General features: G+C 37.4%; 1 long non-coding RNA gene across 2 annotated transcripts; it reads right to left on the minus strand.

The window, feature by feature from the left end:
- Positions 1-4052: 4052 nt before the first annotated feature.
- LOC135156369 (uncharacterized) lies at positions 4053-15724 on the minus strand. Of its 2 annotated transcripts, XR_010295495.1 has the most exons (5): positions 15642-15724; positions 15251-15333; positions 8620-8701; positions 8137-8309; positions 4053-6074 (listed from the first exon to the last, which is right to left on the minus strand). It is a non-coding gene; the product is annotated as an uncharacterized LOC135156369 (long non-coding RNA). The 2 variants fall into 2 exon arrangements; XR_010295494.1 differs by lacking the exon at positions 15642-15724 and having other exon boundaries at positions 15161-15326.
- Positions 15725-16503: the final 779 nt, after the last annotated feature.

Genomic DNA, 16503 nt, shown 5'->3' on the forward strand with positions numbered 1-16503 from the left:
TACCCTGTTTGGCATTCAATGACTGAAGGGATAGAGCCTCGTCAATCTGGCACTGCACAGCCCCTGTCGGGTCTACGATTAATAGAGGGCAAAGCAGATTTTTTTAGTATTTCATTTCATGTCTTTTTCGAACAATCAAACATGGATTTTCATTTTTGGATATTCAAAGGCAAAGATTCTTCTTATAACAGTGAAACAGATACTTGGTCACAAATCTCAAAACAAGATTTTGTGTAATCACAAAATCTACATTTTGTGATTATCTTTGTGATATTTTGTGATTATTGTAAAAATCTAAATAAATCTCTAAGATATATTATTTCTTAAAGGAATGTAGAGCATTGGAATCAAGAAGATTGCAGTACTGTATATCACATCTGTGTATGCTAGTATTGGCTTCCATTATTATGTCATATCAGAAACAATACTGTTAAAGGTCAAGGCCATCTCAAGGAATTGTTGATTTGAATCAATAGAGAAAATCAGATAAGCACAATGCTGAAAATTTCATCAGAATCAAATGTAAAATAAAAAGTTATGACATTTAAGGTTTCACTTATTTAAAAAAAATAGTTATATGCACAAATTAGTCACATGTACAGAATCGATGATGTCCCTCACTGTTTCTTGTGTTTTTTATTGTTTGAATTATACAATATTTCATTTTTTACAGATTTGACAATAAGGACAACTTGACTGAACTATAAAATGTTAACAAGTGGAATGCCTCTGGCGGTCTCACCTGCATCACACGATTCAATATAGCAGCAGTGCTGATATTGAAAACTACTATAACTCGCACAAGATGTTTAGTGATACTTGGTTACTCTTATTTCCACGTTTTATGAACTAGACCAATACACTTAACAACAGAGATATGATGGTAATTCAACAAATACCCCCAACGTGGCCAAAATTCATTGTCGCCGCCGGAAAAAAACTTAACCTTAGGTTAAGATTTTGATTTTGATTCCCCCAACATAGTCTAAGTTCATTGACCCTAAATGACCTTTGACCTTGGTCATGTGACATGAAACTCATGCAGGATGTTCAGTAATACTTGATTAACCTTATGGCCAAGTTTCATGAACTAGGTCCATATACTTTCTAAGTCATGCTTCATTTCAAAAACTTAATCTCAGGTTAAGATTTGGTGTTGACGCTGCTGCCGCCGTCGGAAAAGCGGCGCCTATAGTCTCACTCTGCTATGCAGGTGAGACAAAAAATGGAAATTCCACATGTTAAGGGAGGAGAAAAAAATAACATTTCATATTTCATATCATAAGATACAAAAGAAATAGTAAATGAGTGATGTCATCAGTTCCCCATTTGCATACCAACCAGGATGTGCATAACTGTTTTGTGAAATTAAGCGACACTAAGAAATATCACAACTTTCTTATTTTACATCTCATTTTGATGAAATTTTCATTGTCATGCTTGTTGGATTTTTCTCTTTTTATTTAAATCAACTTTTTGTTTTGGTGGACTAGTCCTTTAATAAATCAGTATATGCATGTATGTAGTTCATGGAGATTCAAAGAAAGACCTGGATTTCAAACCAGTTTCAGGTAAAAATATTTATAGTGCAATCATTCTACTATTTAGTGTGACTTTCATCTTCACAATCTCCCTGACAATAATTCATCTTTGTAAACAGAAATTATGGAAATATAAAGGACTGAAGTTATGGTAATATCAAAGAAGGAAATGTACAGAGAAGTGTAAATGAAAACATGATTGTACAAAATGATCTTTGTAAAAGGTAAATTGTGTAAGGCTGCGTTTATGCGACCTCAAGCCAGAATCATGATTTGAATCATGATTCAAAACACAAACATGAATCACAATATCACAGAATCAGCGTTTAGACGACCTTCATTCCAATGCTGTTTCTCCTCATATTTGGGACAATCCAGTGTGCATCACTAGTGCGCAGTTTGACAGAGGAAGTTTTTCGCACGTGTTTCGGCTCTCGAAAAATCTTTTGCTTCCAGAATTCAGTCTATACCTCATTTTGTTTACTTCTATCATATAGGGTCCATATGCTTCTATTCATCTTGTTAGTTTATCCAAAATGGTGTTCGGAAGTGAATTTCAGCGTAGATCCAATTTAATATTGATACTGTATACTCAACAACAACTGAGATCATTGTCTGTCCAGTTAATTCATTTACTAGAACTTGAAGACATGACCAAAAAATGAAAAGTAGTGGACGATGCGATGACCAACACAGAACTTGAACATGACAAGAAATGCATGCGTAGTACATAATCATGTACATACAATGAGCATATAGAGCGCCTTGAGCTTGGCAAGAGTCAAACAGGAAGTAGCCCGACACAACAGTGAGGTCATAGAATCATGATTGTAATCACGATATTGTTTATTCGAACATTTTCGTACGTGATTCTGCAGAAACGTCTTTCCAAACGTCCCTTTTTTCGTGTTTCATGTTTGTGATTCTAATCATGATTATATTCAATTTCGACTAAACGCAATCGTGATTCTGCAGAATAATGATTTGAATCATGATTCAGATCATGATTCTAGGGTAAAAAACTGGCGGATAAACGCACCCTAGGAAATGGTACAACATGTACCAAATATTTGTTTTCTTCTAAAGTCAAGCAGCTGTTACAATTTGTTTGTCACATGGTGCCTTGCATCAAATAAAGTTGTTATTTATTTATTGTATTCTCTCAGTTCATACATATCTGTTGCATATTTCTTGTTGGGCAATAAAGATATTAAACTATGAACAGGAATGGAAAGGCTATTTATTTCCTATTGTACAATTATAGCAAGATGCAAGTTTATGTTCTTATTCCATTCAATAATTATAGACACATTGAAGCCATGACTGGATATCTGCTTGCAAGGTATAATAAACAATAATTGATAATTACAAAAATACACACACAACAAAATGAAACGATGCATCAAGGCCTTCTTTTCTATTTCAGCCTTTTATTTCAATATTCATTTATGGGAAGTCTCTGTAAAAAATGTTATCATGATAAATACAAATCAACTGACTTTTCCTTCAATTCCAATGTAGAGTGTTGGAATGTTTACCTTGCAAAATTATAACATTTATAAAAAAAATCTTTGCAAACATCACAAACATTAAAGGAGAATGAAACCCTTGAAACCAGCTGAATCAATATCAAAGAGAAAAATCAAAGAAACATATTGTTGAAAGTTTGAGGAAGATTGAATGAATAATAAGAAAGTTATGAGCATTTGAATATTGAGATCACTAGTGCCATGTAGATCCTCCCATCGGCAATGCGACCAAGATCTGTGATGTCACACACGTACAACTCCCTCATTACTTTAGTACTTATTTCACTTATATTCTCACTTTTATAGAGTCTATCACAAGGTGAGGTGTTCTCTTTATGAGATGACAAGTACAGAGGTTTCACAACATTATATCATTGATGAATCATTTGTCATATGATTAGAATGAGCAAAAAGAGATGTTTTGGGGTATATTTTCAGTGTTCAAATGGGAGAGTTGTACGTGTGTGACATCACAGATCTTGGTCGCATTGCCAATGGGAGGATCTCCATAGCATTATTGATCTCGACATTCAAATGCTCATAACTCTTTTATTGCTAGTCCTATTTTACTCAAACTTTTGTTGATCTTATTCTTTGATTTTTCTGCTTTCACAAAAGCTAACTTGCTCCAAGAGTTTCATTCTCCTTTAAACTTAAAATCATTAGATTAATTTAGTAACCAGATTTTGTGACATGACTGCCAAATCAGGGGCAAAAATACTTTTGCCTTTTGAACAGAATATGATTATATTTCTAATAATATACTTTGATACTGTTTGCAGAAATAAACATTGCACTATTTGTGTGTGTTGACAATTATCTGCATATCGTAACATCAGAATATGTGATTTCTCTTAAAATGAATTTGAAATCAAAATTGTTAGCAATGTCATGCATAATGTCATCAACAGCTTTGTAGATGATAAAAAAAAACCTCCTAATTTACCCATCAGAACAACAACAAAAGTAATCAATAAACTTTAATTTGGTACATATAAATAAATTTTATTGCACATTAATTCTCATTTAAACCATATAAATGTAGCTGAATTCAAATCACTTTGAACATATTCTTTTATAATCAACACATAATCACAAATATACATGTAGCACTCTGTGTAACAATACAGAAAGCAAAAAACAAACAAACCCATACACACCACTTAACTACATGTATCAACATACATTTCTTCTTTTTTTCTCAATGAGAAGATAATGCTATGCTTTGGAGCGGCTTTCTATGTTCTTTTTCTCAATAAGACAAAAATGCTATGCCTTGGAACGGAAATTTGAGTGTAAAAATGGGGGTCCCCTCCGCGGCACATACCCACTATGCATTATATACTGAGTGCCCCCCCCCCCCCCCCGGGTGGTAAAAATGAGGGGAGGGGTTGCCAAATGTTCTGTTGACCTTTATCCCATTAACATACATCACCTACTTAAGTCCTATCTTACCCCCCCCCCCCGACTCTCCTGACTCTCATGAACACATTACTGAGATCCACATGATAAAGTCAAAGTGCTGCACAAAAATTGCAGTCTATTAACACTCATGCATTTAATTTCCACATCCTTTGTTTCAGTGGGCAGTGCTCGCTCAAGCATGAATAGTTTTCCAACTTTTGGGTGTCATTTGAAAGTTGACTTTATTGGCTTTCCATACATACAAGTCTTTCTCCCCAAAGTAATATATATTTTATATGGCAGCCATTTCAAAAGTGTTTTTGTTTTGTTTTTGGATGCACTGTATATGGAAAGCCAAAAACCCCATACACACCACTTAACTATCCACAAATATTGGAATGGCTAAGGATTTATAAGACATGTGAATATAAATATGCCATGGGTTTGTCTGGCTTTGACCTCTTCCAAAACAAAACTAAATGTTTATCTATAATCTATAATAGAGATTTGACATTAGACTATATTTTACATGTATAATTAGTCAAAAAGGGGGAATAAACCATAGATAGAGGTCTAATGATTTTATCTATAAATTCAGATAATTTATTTTAATGCAAGACAAACTTCATCCATTGAATTTTTATAATGAATAACAGAAGGTATGCTCATGTGTGTACAATTGTATAGATTTCTATTATTCATTATGGTTTACATATTCTATGATATTCCATTAAAGTACCACAATTCTATTTCAATGTCATATCTATTTAATAAATATGCATCTTAAAATATCTTATCAATAATCATAAATTCAAAGTATGATTTATTCATTAATCTTCATTTGTGCAGGGGAGGTTGAATAACAGGAATTTGTGCAAATTATCAGTCTAATTTTAACTACAATAATTTTCAACCACATGAATTTAGTGCAGGGACAAGCAGTATATATGTGTAATCCAAATAGATGGGTTAGATATTGTATGAACAGTGTAAGCGTATCTTATATGCACATCAAGGGCATTTATTTACAAACTGACTTGTTGTCCCCATTTCTAATAAAGCACAGTAAGACCACCCTTTTTCCTAATATAAAATTCCTCTTGCAAAGGGTCCTTGTAAAAAAAGATTTAGGACAAATTATTCTGTGCGGAAAAAACAAATCAGATTTCAACTTATTTGCAATAGACATGTGTTGAATACAATTTTAGGGAAAATTTATGGCATGAAACACACAGTATTATCATTTAAAAAAGAAAGTATGAAATACTAAAAAAATATGATCTCCTTACGAATAGTAATTAGACCTTTCAAAAATTTCTAAATTTCTAATTGTCTGATTTGCTTAAAAGAATTTACTAGTCTTCTCTTTGAATTCATCCTCTTTAAATAAATATATGATTTGTATAGCGCAAGTATCCACCTTGCTCAGTGCTCAAGGTGCACCTACAATACCACGGCTAAGATAGCCTATTGAGTCCGGTACACACAGCTTTTTGAATTACTTCCTGCCGGTACCCACAGCTTTTTGAGGAATTACTTCCTGCTGGTACCCATTTACCTCACCGGGGTTGAATGCAGCACAATTTGGGTACATTTCTTTCTGAAAGAAAACACACCATGACTTGGAATCAAATTCACCCATGTCCTTCAGATTGAAAGACGAGTCTTAACAACTACACCACAACACACCCATATGTTTTTCAGAATATGTCATTTGAACCAGACTTTTTGTTTCAGATCAATTCAACAAGGTGAATGGTTTAAGTGTACATCTAATCAATCTTGGAATGAAATTAACTTTTTTGGTAATGCAGTGATTATAAATTGGTTTGGGGTGAGCATTGGTGTATGCACATCATTGCTATGTACACGTAGGTAAAAAGATGCGATAATCAAATAAGTCTCTCTTGATGTAGCCATTGACTTCAAAATAATGTCTTACAAAGCAAGAACTAGTACTATGATATTTATACACTTTCAAAGCATAATGATTGCAAGGGCTGGTTGAGATGATAAAAATATAATATACCATAAATTCTCAAATGATATTTCAACACAAGAGTCGTTTTCATCTAATGAACTTCAGTAACATTATTCAAATGTAAGTTTTCACATATCTCATTAACACACTCTGCTGCTATATAGATAGGTTGGAAGGTTAAGAATCAGGAATGGGGGGGGGGGGGGGTAGGGCTAGGAGACAGGAGAATGGGAGGTTGAGAATTAGGGATGGGGGGGGGGTAGGGCTAGGAGACAGGAGAATGGAAGGCTGAGAATAAGGGATGGGGGGGGGGTAGGGTTAGGAGACAGGAGAATGGAAGGCTGAGAATAAGGGATGGGGGGGGGGGGTAGGGCTAGGAGATAGGAGAATGGAAGGTTGAGAATAAGGGATGGGGGGGTAGGGCTAGGAGATAGGAGAATAAAAAGTTGAGAATAAGGGATGGGGGGGGGGTAGGGCTAGGAGACAGGAGAATGGAAGGTTGAGAATAAGGGATGGGGGGGGGTAGGGCTAGGAGATAGGAGAATAAAAAGTTGAGAATAAGGGATGGGGGGGGGGTAGGGCTAGGAGACAGGAGAATGGAAGGTTGAGAATCAGGGATGGGGAGGGGGTAAGAAAGAGGAAGTCAGGAAGAGAAAGCATGCCCAGCGGAGCTGTGCAATTAACTCTGCGATAACATTCTAAATGTTTTAAATATCTAACCAACATCTACAAATGTAGAAACAGTTTATTTTCTGCATGTAAAATTCATCACCTCATATTTTCGCCATTTTTGAAGTAAACGCTCTCAAATTTTCAGGGCTTGTTTAGAATATCAATTTGTCCTGAGAAACTTATATTAAACAACCAGGTACTTTTCATTTACTGTTCGTTTTCCCTCACATTGTCTAAAAAACTACAAAAAAAAACTGTGAGGAATAATATAAATAACATTTTCACCCCCAAAAATAGCCTTCTCGGAACTTCATTTAGTGAATTAGATCAAAAAGTAGGAATTACGCATAAATACGCATAATTCATATCATATGAAAGTAGTGCAATTTATTATGTCATCTACTTTTGAGCAAATTTTTGTCACGATCCATGGCAGCGATCTCAGAGGGCATAATGCATCAACTTACCGCAACCAGGAATTTAAGGTCACAAAAAAAAGCCCCGGTAAAAACCTAAAAAAAATTCTCATGAATCCGATGTAAACAAAAAAGTTGCATACACTGTATCTTTGTCATGCTAAATGTACAGTGCGTACAGGAAGTATATGTACACTATACATTAACAACGCTGTACACAAGGATTGCACATTAATTGCAACCCTGTAAAAAGTCAATAAACCAATACCAGTCAGACATTTATTCATTTAAAATTGTTTGCAAATTGAGTGAAATGATAATAGTATTATCATGTTAAGCAGAGCCTGCTTGGAGAACAGTTTTTGGAAATGAAGTTGCTACACAGAGTAACATATGACATTATCATTATCATTATGAGTAATACCGATTGGAATACCAAGATACTTTTCTTTTTCATTTTTTACACTCAGTGATTGTCAGATATTTTTTGATATCCAGCATAATTCATCTTCAACTTTTAAAATGTTGTTAATGTTAAGTGTTCATTGAATTCCTTGGGACTTTGTATGTCTCAACAATTAAATGACTTTTACCTGTTGTATGGCAATATTTTGTCTTTGTTGCATGGTTTGCTGTGGAGTAGAGTATAATGTTGTAGCTCCTGTTAACCCATTACTGCTCACCATAGATTGACCATAGACAGTGGTAGGGGTACCTACTACACCAGGCTGGGCACCTAATGATGACTGGTTCTGCTGTATCTGATCTGATATCAACAAAGTAAAAATAACTGCCATTTGCAAGGGTATCCTCACTGTCAAGACTATGTATTGGTACATGCAAATCAACTCCAAAGAAGATACTAATAATATTAAAATTAACTCTGAAAAAGATCTTAATATCATAAAGATATTTGAAGCTAGACAATAATAATAGCCATACAGCAATGAGAATGTTACCAGTAATATTGGAAACTTCATTAACACATCAAATACATAACATATATATTGGATTCCTATGTAAAGAAAACTTGGCCAGCTACAAGTATTAGATTAGAAGTCTTAAAAAGAACTCACTTAGTGCAGCACCAACATTACTCCAGGGAGAGTCTTTCCAGGTGTACTGAGACATCTTACCCTCTGATTCTTAACAAGTTTCCTAAGAATTGAACAGGGAGAAAAAAAAAAAAAAATTTTCATTATTGTATTGTCATTTGGGGAGGGGGAAGGGGGAAGGGGGGGGCTGTTGGTTACTAGTAAACAATTCCATGACAAAGTCTGAAAATTTGAACAATATCAAATCATTTTATACCAATGAATAAGCCAATAAGTTATTGAATCATTCATAACAAACTTATTTATGATTTGGGGGGCCATTTTCATGATTTGAAAGAAAAAAAAATTGTATTAGCCTCAATCAAGAATGAAGTTGCCAGTTAGGTCTACGAACTATTGCTTTAGAGAAGCCGTTCAAATTATCATCAGCGACGCGCTGCGGATCCCGGGGCAATCCTGCTCGATGCCGACTGCGCGCTATGCAGCTTACGCGTATCACAAAAGTGGTGCATGATTTAGTAGGAAGACGATTTTATCTTCTCTGATGGGTTTCAGCGTCGGGCCGTGGAACACGCTAGCGAGATCCAGCAGGATCCTGAATTTGCATTTCACATGTGTGCGTGCTGAAGTTGCATGTGTGTACGCTCATTTTGCTGTTTTGGTAGTAGTCAAGCTCCGATTCTAAACCTACTAATATTTGGATGTTGTTTGAAGGTTTGCATGGTGGTATGTACAATCGCTGATGTGGTTTACGGTACACCATGTGAAGTGTTATAGAAACAGTGGATAGAAGAAGAGAAGAAATGGATAGGCGAGAAAGTGGAGATTTGAGAGTAGAGTATTCTTTCTTGAAAGTAGTCCTGAAAAGGACTGTAAACCAGGAAAGATTAATGAGGAGATGCTGGCTTGAGTCGGCGAGTAGAGATGATGAGTAGTAGAGAGACTCGATGTTTCGGGCAGGTTGACTGTCCGTCTTCAGGAGTGAGTGTTCACTTGGCGTGCGGCGGTACTTATGGCATGCGTGCGGACGTGGGGGAAAGCGCTGGGATGGCGGTCACGGCGGGCTGACGTCGTAGGTGGCGCTCTGTGCGTGGGTCGGCGGTTTTAGCGGGAAACGAGTTGGCGTGGTATGCGGACGCAGTGTGTAGACGGCGTGTATGTGTGTCGGCGGCGTGGTAGGTACATCAGTGGTGGCGTTCTGTGCGTGTTGGTCGGCGGACTTGTCGGGTAGGCTTCGGCGGGAGTGAGTGGGTGGCCTGGTGTACGGATGCGGTGTTGGGTCGTCGGTGGAGGTTGTAGCGAGGTGTCGGTGGCGGTGGTGTGTGCGTCGGCGAAGTCGCTGGTTGAGTTGGTGATTCGATCAGACTGTTGTGTTGGGTAGGAGGGCTTGGTGGGGTGACGGTGGACGGCGGGTTACTTGTGGAGTTGGTTGTGGATTGGTTGGAAGTTGGGTGGTGACGTAGGATTGGGTGCCAGATGCTGTTGATGTGGAGGCCTGGGTCTTGAGGCACGGTGTTGTGTTGATGTATCTCAATGGCTTCCCTGACCCTTCTGGTATTCAGTGCCGGATGTTGGTGATTAGGTGGCTCTTGTCCCTGTCTATGCGGTGATTTTCCTGTTGTGCATGTTTGACGATGGCAGATCGGTCCCAGTCGCTGCGTCGGTGGTGGGTCTTGTGTTCCTTTAGTCTGGTGTCGAAGTCTCGGCCGGTTTCTCCAATGTAGACATTGCCACAGTCGCAGGGAATCTTGTAGACGCCTGGTTGCTTGTTGGATTGGTGTTTGTCCTTATGAGGGTGCAGGATGGAGTGTAGCTTGTGAGAGGATTGGTGTCTGACGAGGATGTTGGCAGAGTGAAGGATGCGTTGTAGTCGGTGTGAAGTCTTGCCGATGTAGGGAAGTGCTATGGTGGCGATAGGCTTGGTTTCGGATGGGTTTTCGGTGCTGTTGGTGCTGGGTTGGTGGCTGGATGGTTGAGTGTTGATCCTTCTCCTGGGGTAATGGTTGATGGTGGTGAGTGCATTGGTCAGGTGCTTGAGTTCCTGCTGTAAGTGTGCCTTGTCGCTGAGTTGGTGGGCTCGTCTGATGAGAGTGTCGGCGACTGATTGGTGGACGGATGGGTGATGGTGTGAGCGGAAATTGAGGTAGCGGTCTGTGTGGGTGGATTGTATTTGATTGTATTTGAATTACTAGTATGTGTCATTTTTAAAATGTGATTAACTCATCTCTCTCAATTTCTTTTTCCGTGATTATGAACATCATTTCTATCTTTCGTGGATTGTCTTTACAATATATTACTGTAAAAGTGGAAATTTTCATGGATTTCGCGGCAAGATCGGCGAGCGAGACTTCAAAAACACACAAATTCATGAGCATTTATTTTGATGCAAGTTTTCAACCCCGGTTCAATTGCATGTACAGTTTTGGCAAAGAGACTACTTATTTGACCTATTGAGGATGACATTTAAGCAAGTTTAAGCTCCAAAATTGTATGCATATCATGAAAACTGTTCCAAAGAGGTCTTTTTTTTAAACGTTCGCAGATCGGTACTACAGTGCGTCTAAAAAAATATACACGTGAAATTGCTGCGAAATAAAAAAAAATTTCACTATAGGGGAACAGATATAATGTCAGTTTTTTAGAGCTAAATCCTTTGGAACTTGCAAAGTTAAGGGCATTGTGATAAATTAATGACCAAATGTGACCAGATTTGCTTGTTTTAGCAAATTTCATAAATTAGTTAATTGGACTTTAATGCATGAGTGAACACAAATTTCACTTTTTTTTTGCAGCATTTGAATTTCATCATGTGTATCTCAGCAATGTGTTCATTGGAGTCAGGAAAATAGGGGGTGAGATACATGTAGGACTTAAGTGGGAGAAGTAGGTTGATGGAATAAGGGTCAACAGAACATTTAGCCCCCTCCCTCTCTCCCACCCTCCCCTCCTGTTGAGAGACTTGCTATTGTTATACACGTGAAGTCCAGAGCAGAATGTTGATTTAATGATAAATTCTGAATTGGGGCATCAGCTTTTTCCTATCAATCATTTAATCAACAATTTATCAATAAATCAACTCATTTAATGTGCAATGTGATAAATCAAACATTCAGTTTTTTTTCAATAAATTATTTCATAAATCATCATAATCATTCAATTTATTGGTAATCATTCAATGAAAACAAAAGACCTTCAGTCACCAGTCACTTGGCAGTTAAGTTTTGAATAGGTTACAATCCAGGAAGTGAGACAGTCTAGAGAGAAGGAGCCTGGGAAATAGAGGACAAAAGGACAAAAAATAGAGGAACGCCATTTTAACCAAGTCTTACATATCTCAACATCTTGCTTGTAACAGGTACCATCACATTACTCTGACTCACGAACACACCTTTGAGGTCCACAAGATGAATATGCTACACTAAAATTACAATTCCTGTTCACTCATGCAATAACTTTCAATTTAGTAATTCATGAAATTTGCCTAAGAAACTAAAACTGATCTCATTTATTAATTAAGCATAACACCCTTAGCAATGCAAGTTCCAAAGGACTAACCTAATTACAAACTGTACTAAGGCTAATTCCTGCCCAGCCTGGCAGAGTTTAGTCTCTCAGGAGGAAAGAAGGGGGGGGGGGTAGAGATGAGGGGAGGGGTTGCCAAATGTTTTGTTGACCTTTATCCCATCAACATACTTCACTTTAAGTCCTATCTAACCCCCTATTCTCCTGACTCTCATAAACACATTGCTGAGATCCACGTGTTAAAGTCAAAATGCTGCACAAAAATGGCAGTTTATGAACCCTAATGCATTTAATTTCCATAGCCTTTGTTTCAGTGGGCAGTGCTTGCTCAAGCATGAATAGTTTTCCAAATTTTGAGTGAAACTTGAAAGTTGACTTTTTTGGCTTTCCACACATATAAGTCTTTCTCCCCAAAGTAATATATATTCTATTTGGCAGCCATTTCACAATTTATAGTTTTTTGTGGATGCACTGTATATGGAAAGCCAAAACCCCCATACGCACCACTTAACTATCCACAAATATTAGAATGCCTAAGGATTTATAAGACATATATGCAGTGGGATTTTTTGGCTTTGAACTCTTCAAAAACAAAACTAAATATGTTCATCTATAATCTATAATGTAGATTTGACTTCAGACTATATTTTACATGTATAATTAGTCAAAAAGGGGGAATAAACCATAGATAGAGGTCTAATGGTTTTATCTTTAAATTCAGATAATTTATTTTAATGCAAGACAAACTTCATCCATTGAATTTTTATAATGAATAACAGAAGGTATGCTCATGTGTGTACAATTGTATAGATTTCTATTATTCATTATGGTTTACATATTCTATGATATTCCATTAAAGTACCACAATTCTATTTCAATGTCACATCTATTTAATAAATATGCATCTTAAAATATCTCATCAATAATCATAAATTCAAAGTATGATTTATTCATTAATCTTCATTTGTGCAGGGGAGGTTGAATAACAGGAATTTGTGCAAATTATCAGTCTAATTTTAACTACAATAATTTTCAACCACATGAATTTTGTGCAGAGACAAGCAGTATATATGTGTAATCCAAATAGATGGGTTAGATATTGTATGAACAGTGTAAGCGTATCTTATATGCACATCAAGGGCATTTATTTACAAACTGACTTGTTATCCCCATTTTTAATAAAGCACAGTGAGATCACCATTTTTCCTAATATGAAATTCCTCTTGCAAAGGGTCCTTGTAAAAAAAAGATTTAGGACAAATTATTCTGTGTGGAAAAAAAAACAAGTCAGATTTTTCAACTTTTTTGCAATAGACATGTGTTGAATACAATCTTAGGAAAAATGCATGTCATGAAACATAGAGTATTATCATAAAAAAATTATGAATTATGAATAGTAATTAAACCTTTCGAAAATTCCTAAATTTGTAATTGTCTGATTTGCTTTAAAAATTTACTAGTCTCCTCTTTGAATTCATCCTCTTTAAATAAATAAAATAATATATGATTTGTATAGCACACGTATCCACCTTGCTCGGTGCTCAAGGTGCACCTACAATACCCTGGCTAAGATAGCCTATTGAGTCCGGTACACACAGCTTTTTGAATTACTTCCTGCCGGTAACCACAGCTTTTTGAGGAATTACTTCCTGCCAGTACCCATTTACCTCACCGGGGTTGGGTGCAGCACAACTTGGGTAAATTTCTTGCTGAAGGTTAACACACCATGGCTTGGAATCAAATTCACCCATGTCCTTCAGATTGAAAGACGAGTCTTAACAACTAGACCACGACACATTCATATGTTTTTCAGAATATGTCATTTGAACCAGACTTTTTGTTTCAGATCAATTCAACAAGGTGAATGGTTTAAGTGTACATCTAATCCATCTTGGAATGAAATTAACTTTTTTGGTAATGCAGTGATTATAAATTGGTTTGGGGTGAGCATTGGTGTATGCACATCATTGCTATGTACACGTAGGTAAAAAGATGCGATAATCAAATAAGTCTCTCTTGATGTAGCCATTGACTTCAAAATAATGTCTTACAAAGCAAGAACTAGCACTATGATATTTATACACTTTCAAAGCGTATTGATTGCAAGGGCTCGTTGAGATTATGAAAATATAATATACCATAAATTCTCAAATGATATTTCAACACAAGAGTCGTTTTCATCTAATGAACTTCAGTAACATTATTCAAATGTAAGTTTTCACATATCTCATTAACACACTCTGCTGCTATATAGATATACAGTACTGTTATAATCAGGTTGGAAGGTTGAGAATCAAGGGGGGGGGTAGGGCTAGGAGACAGGACAATGGAAGGTTGAGATTCAGGGATGGGGGGGGGGGGTAGGGCTAGGAGACAGGAGAATGGAAGGTTGAGAATCAGGGATGGGGTTGGGGTTGGGCTAGGAGATAGGAGAATGGAAGGTTGAGAATCAGGGATCGGGGGGGGGGGGAGGGTTAGGGCTAGGAGACAGGAGAATGGAAGGTTGAAAATCAGGTAAGGGGGACGGGTAGGGCTTGGAGATAGGAGAATAAAAGGTTGAGAATCAGGGATCGGGGGGGGGGGGGGGGGGGAGGGTAGGAAAGGGGAAGTCAGATAGAGAATGCAGGACCAGCACAGTGCATACAGGAATTATTTGTACATTATCAATGCTGTACAACAGCATTGCACTAACATTAAATGCAACCCTGTAAAAAAAGACAATAAATAAACACCAGTCAGATATTTATTAAGAATTGTTTGTGATATGATAATGACATTATCGTGTTAAGCAGGGTCTGATGGGAGAACAGTTTTTGGATACGAAGTGGCTACCCTAGGTGAAATATGACATTATCATTATGAGTAATACCAATTGGAATACCAAGATACTTTTCTTTTTCATTTTTTTTACGCTCAGTGATTGTCAGATATTTTTTGATATCCAGCATAATTCATCTTCAACTTTTAAAATGTTGTTAATGTTAAGTGTTCATTGAATTCCTTGGGACTTTGTATGTCTCAACAATTAAATGACTTTTACCTGTTGTATGGCAATATTTTGTCTTTGTTGCATGGTTTGCTGTGGAGTAGAGTATAATGTTGTAGCTCCCATTAACCCATCACTGCTCACCATAGATTGACCATAGACAGTGGTAGGGGTACCTACTACACCAGGCTGGGCACCTAATGATGACTGGTTCTGCTGTATCTGATCTGATATCAACAAAGTAAAAATAACTGCCATTTGCAAGGGTATCCTCACTGTTAAGACTATGCATTGGTACAAGCACATCAACTCCAAAGAAGATGCTAATAATATTAAAATTAACTCTGAAAAAGATCTTAATATCATAAAGAAATTTGAAGCTAGACAAATAATAGCCATACAGCAATGAGAATGTTACCAGTAATATTGGAAACTTCATTAACACATCAAATACATAACATATATATTGGATTCCTATGTAAAGAAAACTTGGCCAGCTACAAGTATTAGATTAGAAGTCTTAAAAAGAACTCACTTAGTGCAGCACCAACATTACTCCAGGGAGAGTCTTTCCAGGTGTACTGAGAAATCTTACCCTCTGATTCTTAACAAGTTTCCTAAGTATTGAACAGGGAGAAAAAAACATGAAATTTTCATTATTGTATTGTCATTTGGGGAGGGGGGAAAGGGGGGGGGGCTCCTGATCCCTTGGTGGTTGTTTTTTCTTGAAAGTGTTCTTGATAAAACGGCGTGGGTAGCAGTTGCTGTACAAGGCGCCACGTATGTGTGCTCTTTCTTTCGGGAGTTCAGGTGGGTGAGTTATAATACGTGCTGCTCGGTCTTTTTCAAGACTCGCACAGTCTTGCCATACATAGATGGCCTTTCACAACAACTTAAACGCCGATTAGAAGGTCACGGTATCCGAACGGTTTTCCGCTCGGACACCACCGTACACAAACAGCTTGTACACCCCAAAGACCCTATCCCTGATCACAGACGTGATGGCGTAGTATACAACATTCCTTGCCAGGGATGTGACGGGTCTTACATCGGAGAAACAGCCCGACCGATAGTTGAACGCATTTCTGAACACAAGCGCAATGTTCGGTTACAGCGAACCGACACATCCGCGGTGGCAGAACATGCTTGGGAGAAGCAACACCACCCAGATTGGGAGGGTGTACATTGCATTGCCAAAGAGAGACATTGGTATACACGCAGGATTAAGGAGGCTATTAGTATATATGTCTTTGTCGTAACAACTTCTACAGAGACAGCGGGATCGACATCCCCGACTTCTGGATGCGAACCATCGGACAGCACAATACCCCCTTACCTGGCAGTGAACGCCGACCCGATCGTTCCTGGCCCCGAATGAGGGACCGCTCAGCTAGTCA

The sequence above is a fragment of the Lytechinus pictus genome, chromosome 13 (genome assembly GCF_037042905.1).
Source record: "Lytechinus pictus isolate F3 Inbred chromosome 13, Lp3.0, whole genome shotgun sequence".
In the NCBI taxonomy this organism is placed as follows: Eukaryota; Metazoa; Echinodermata; class Echinoidea; order Temnopleuroida; family Toxopneustidae; genus Lytechinus; species Lytechinus pictus.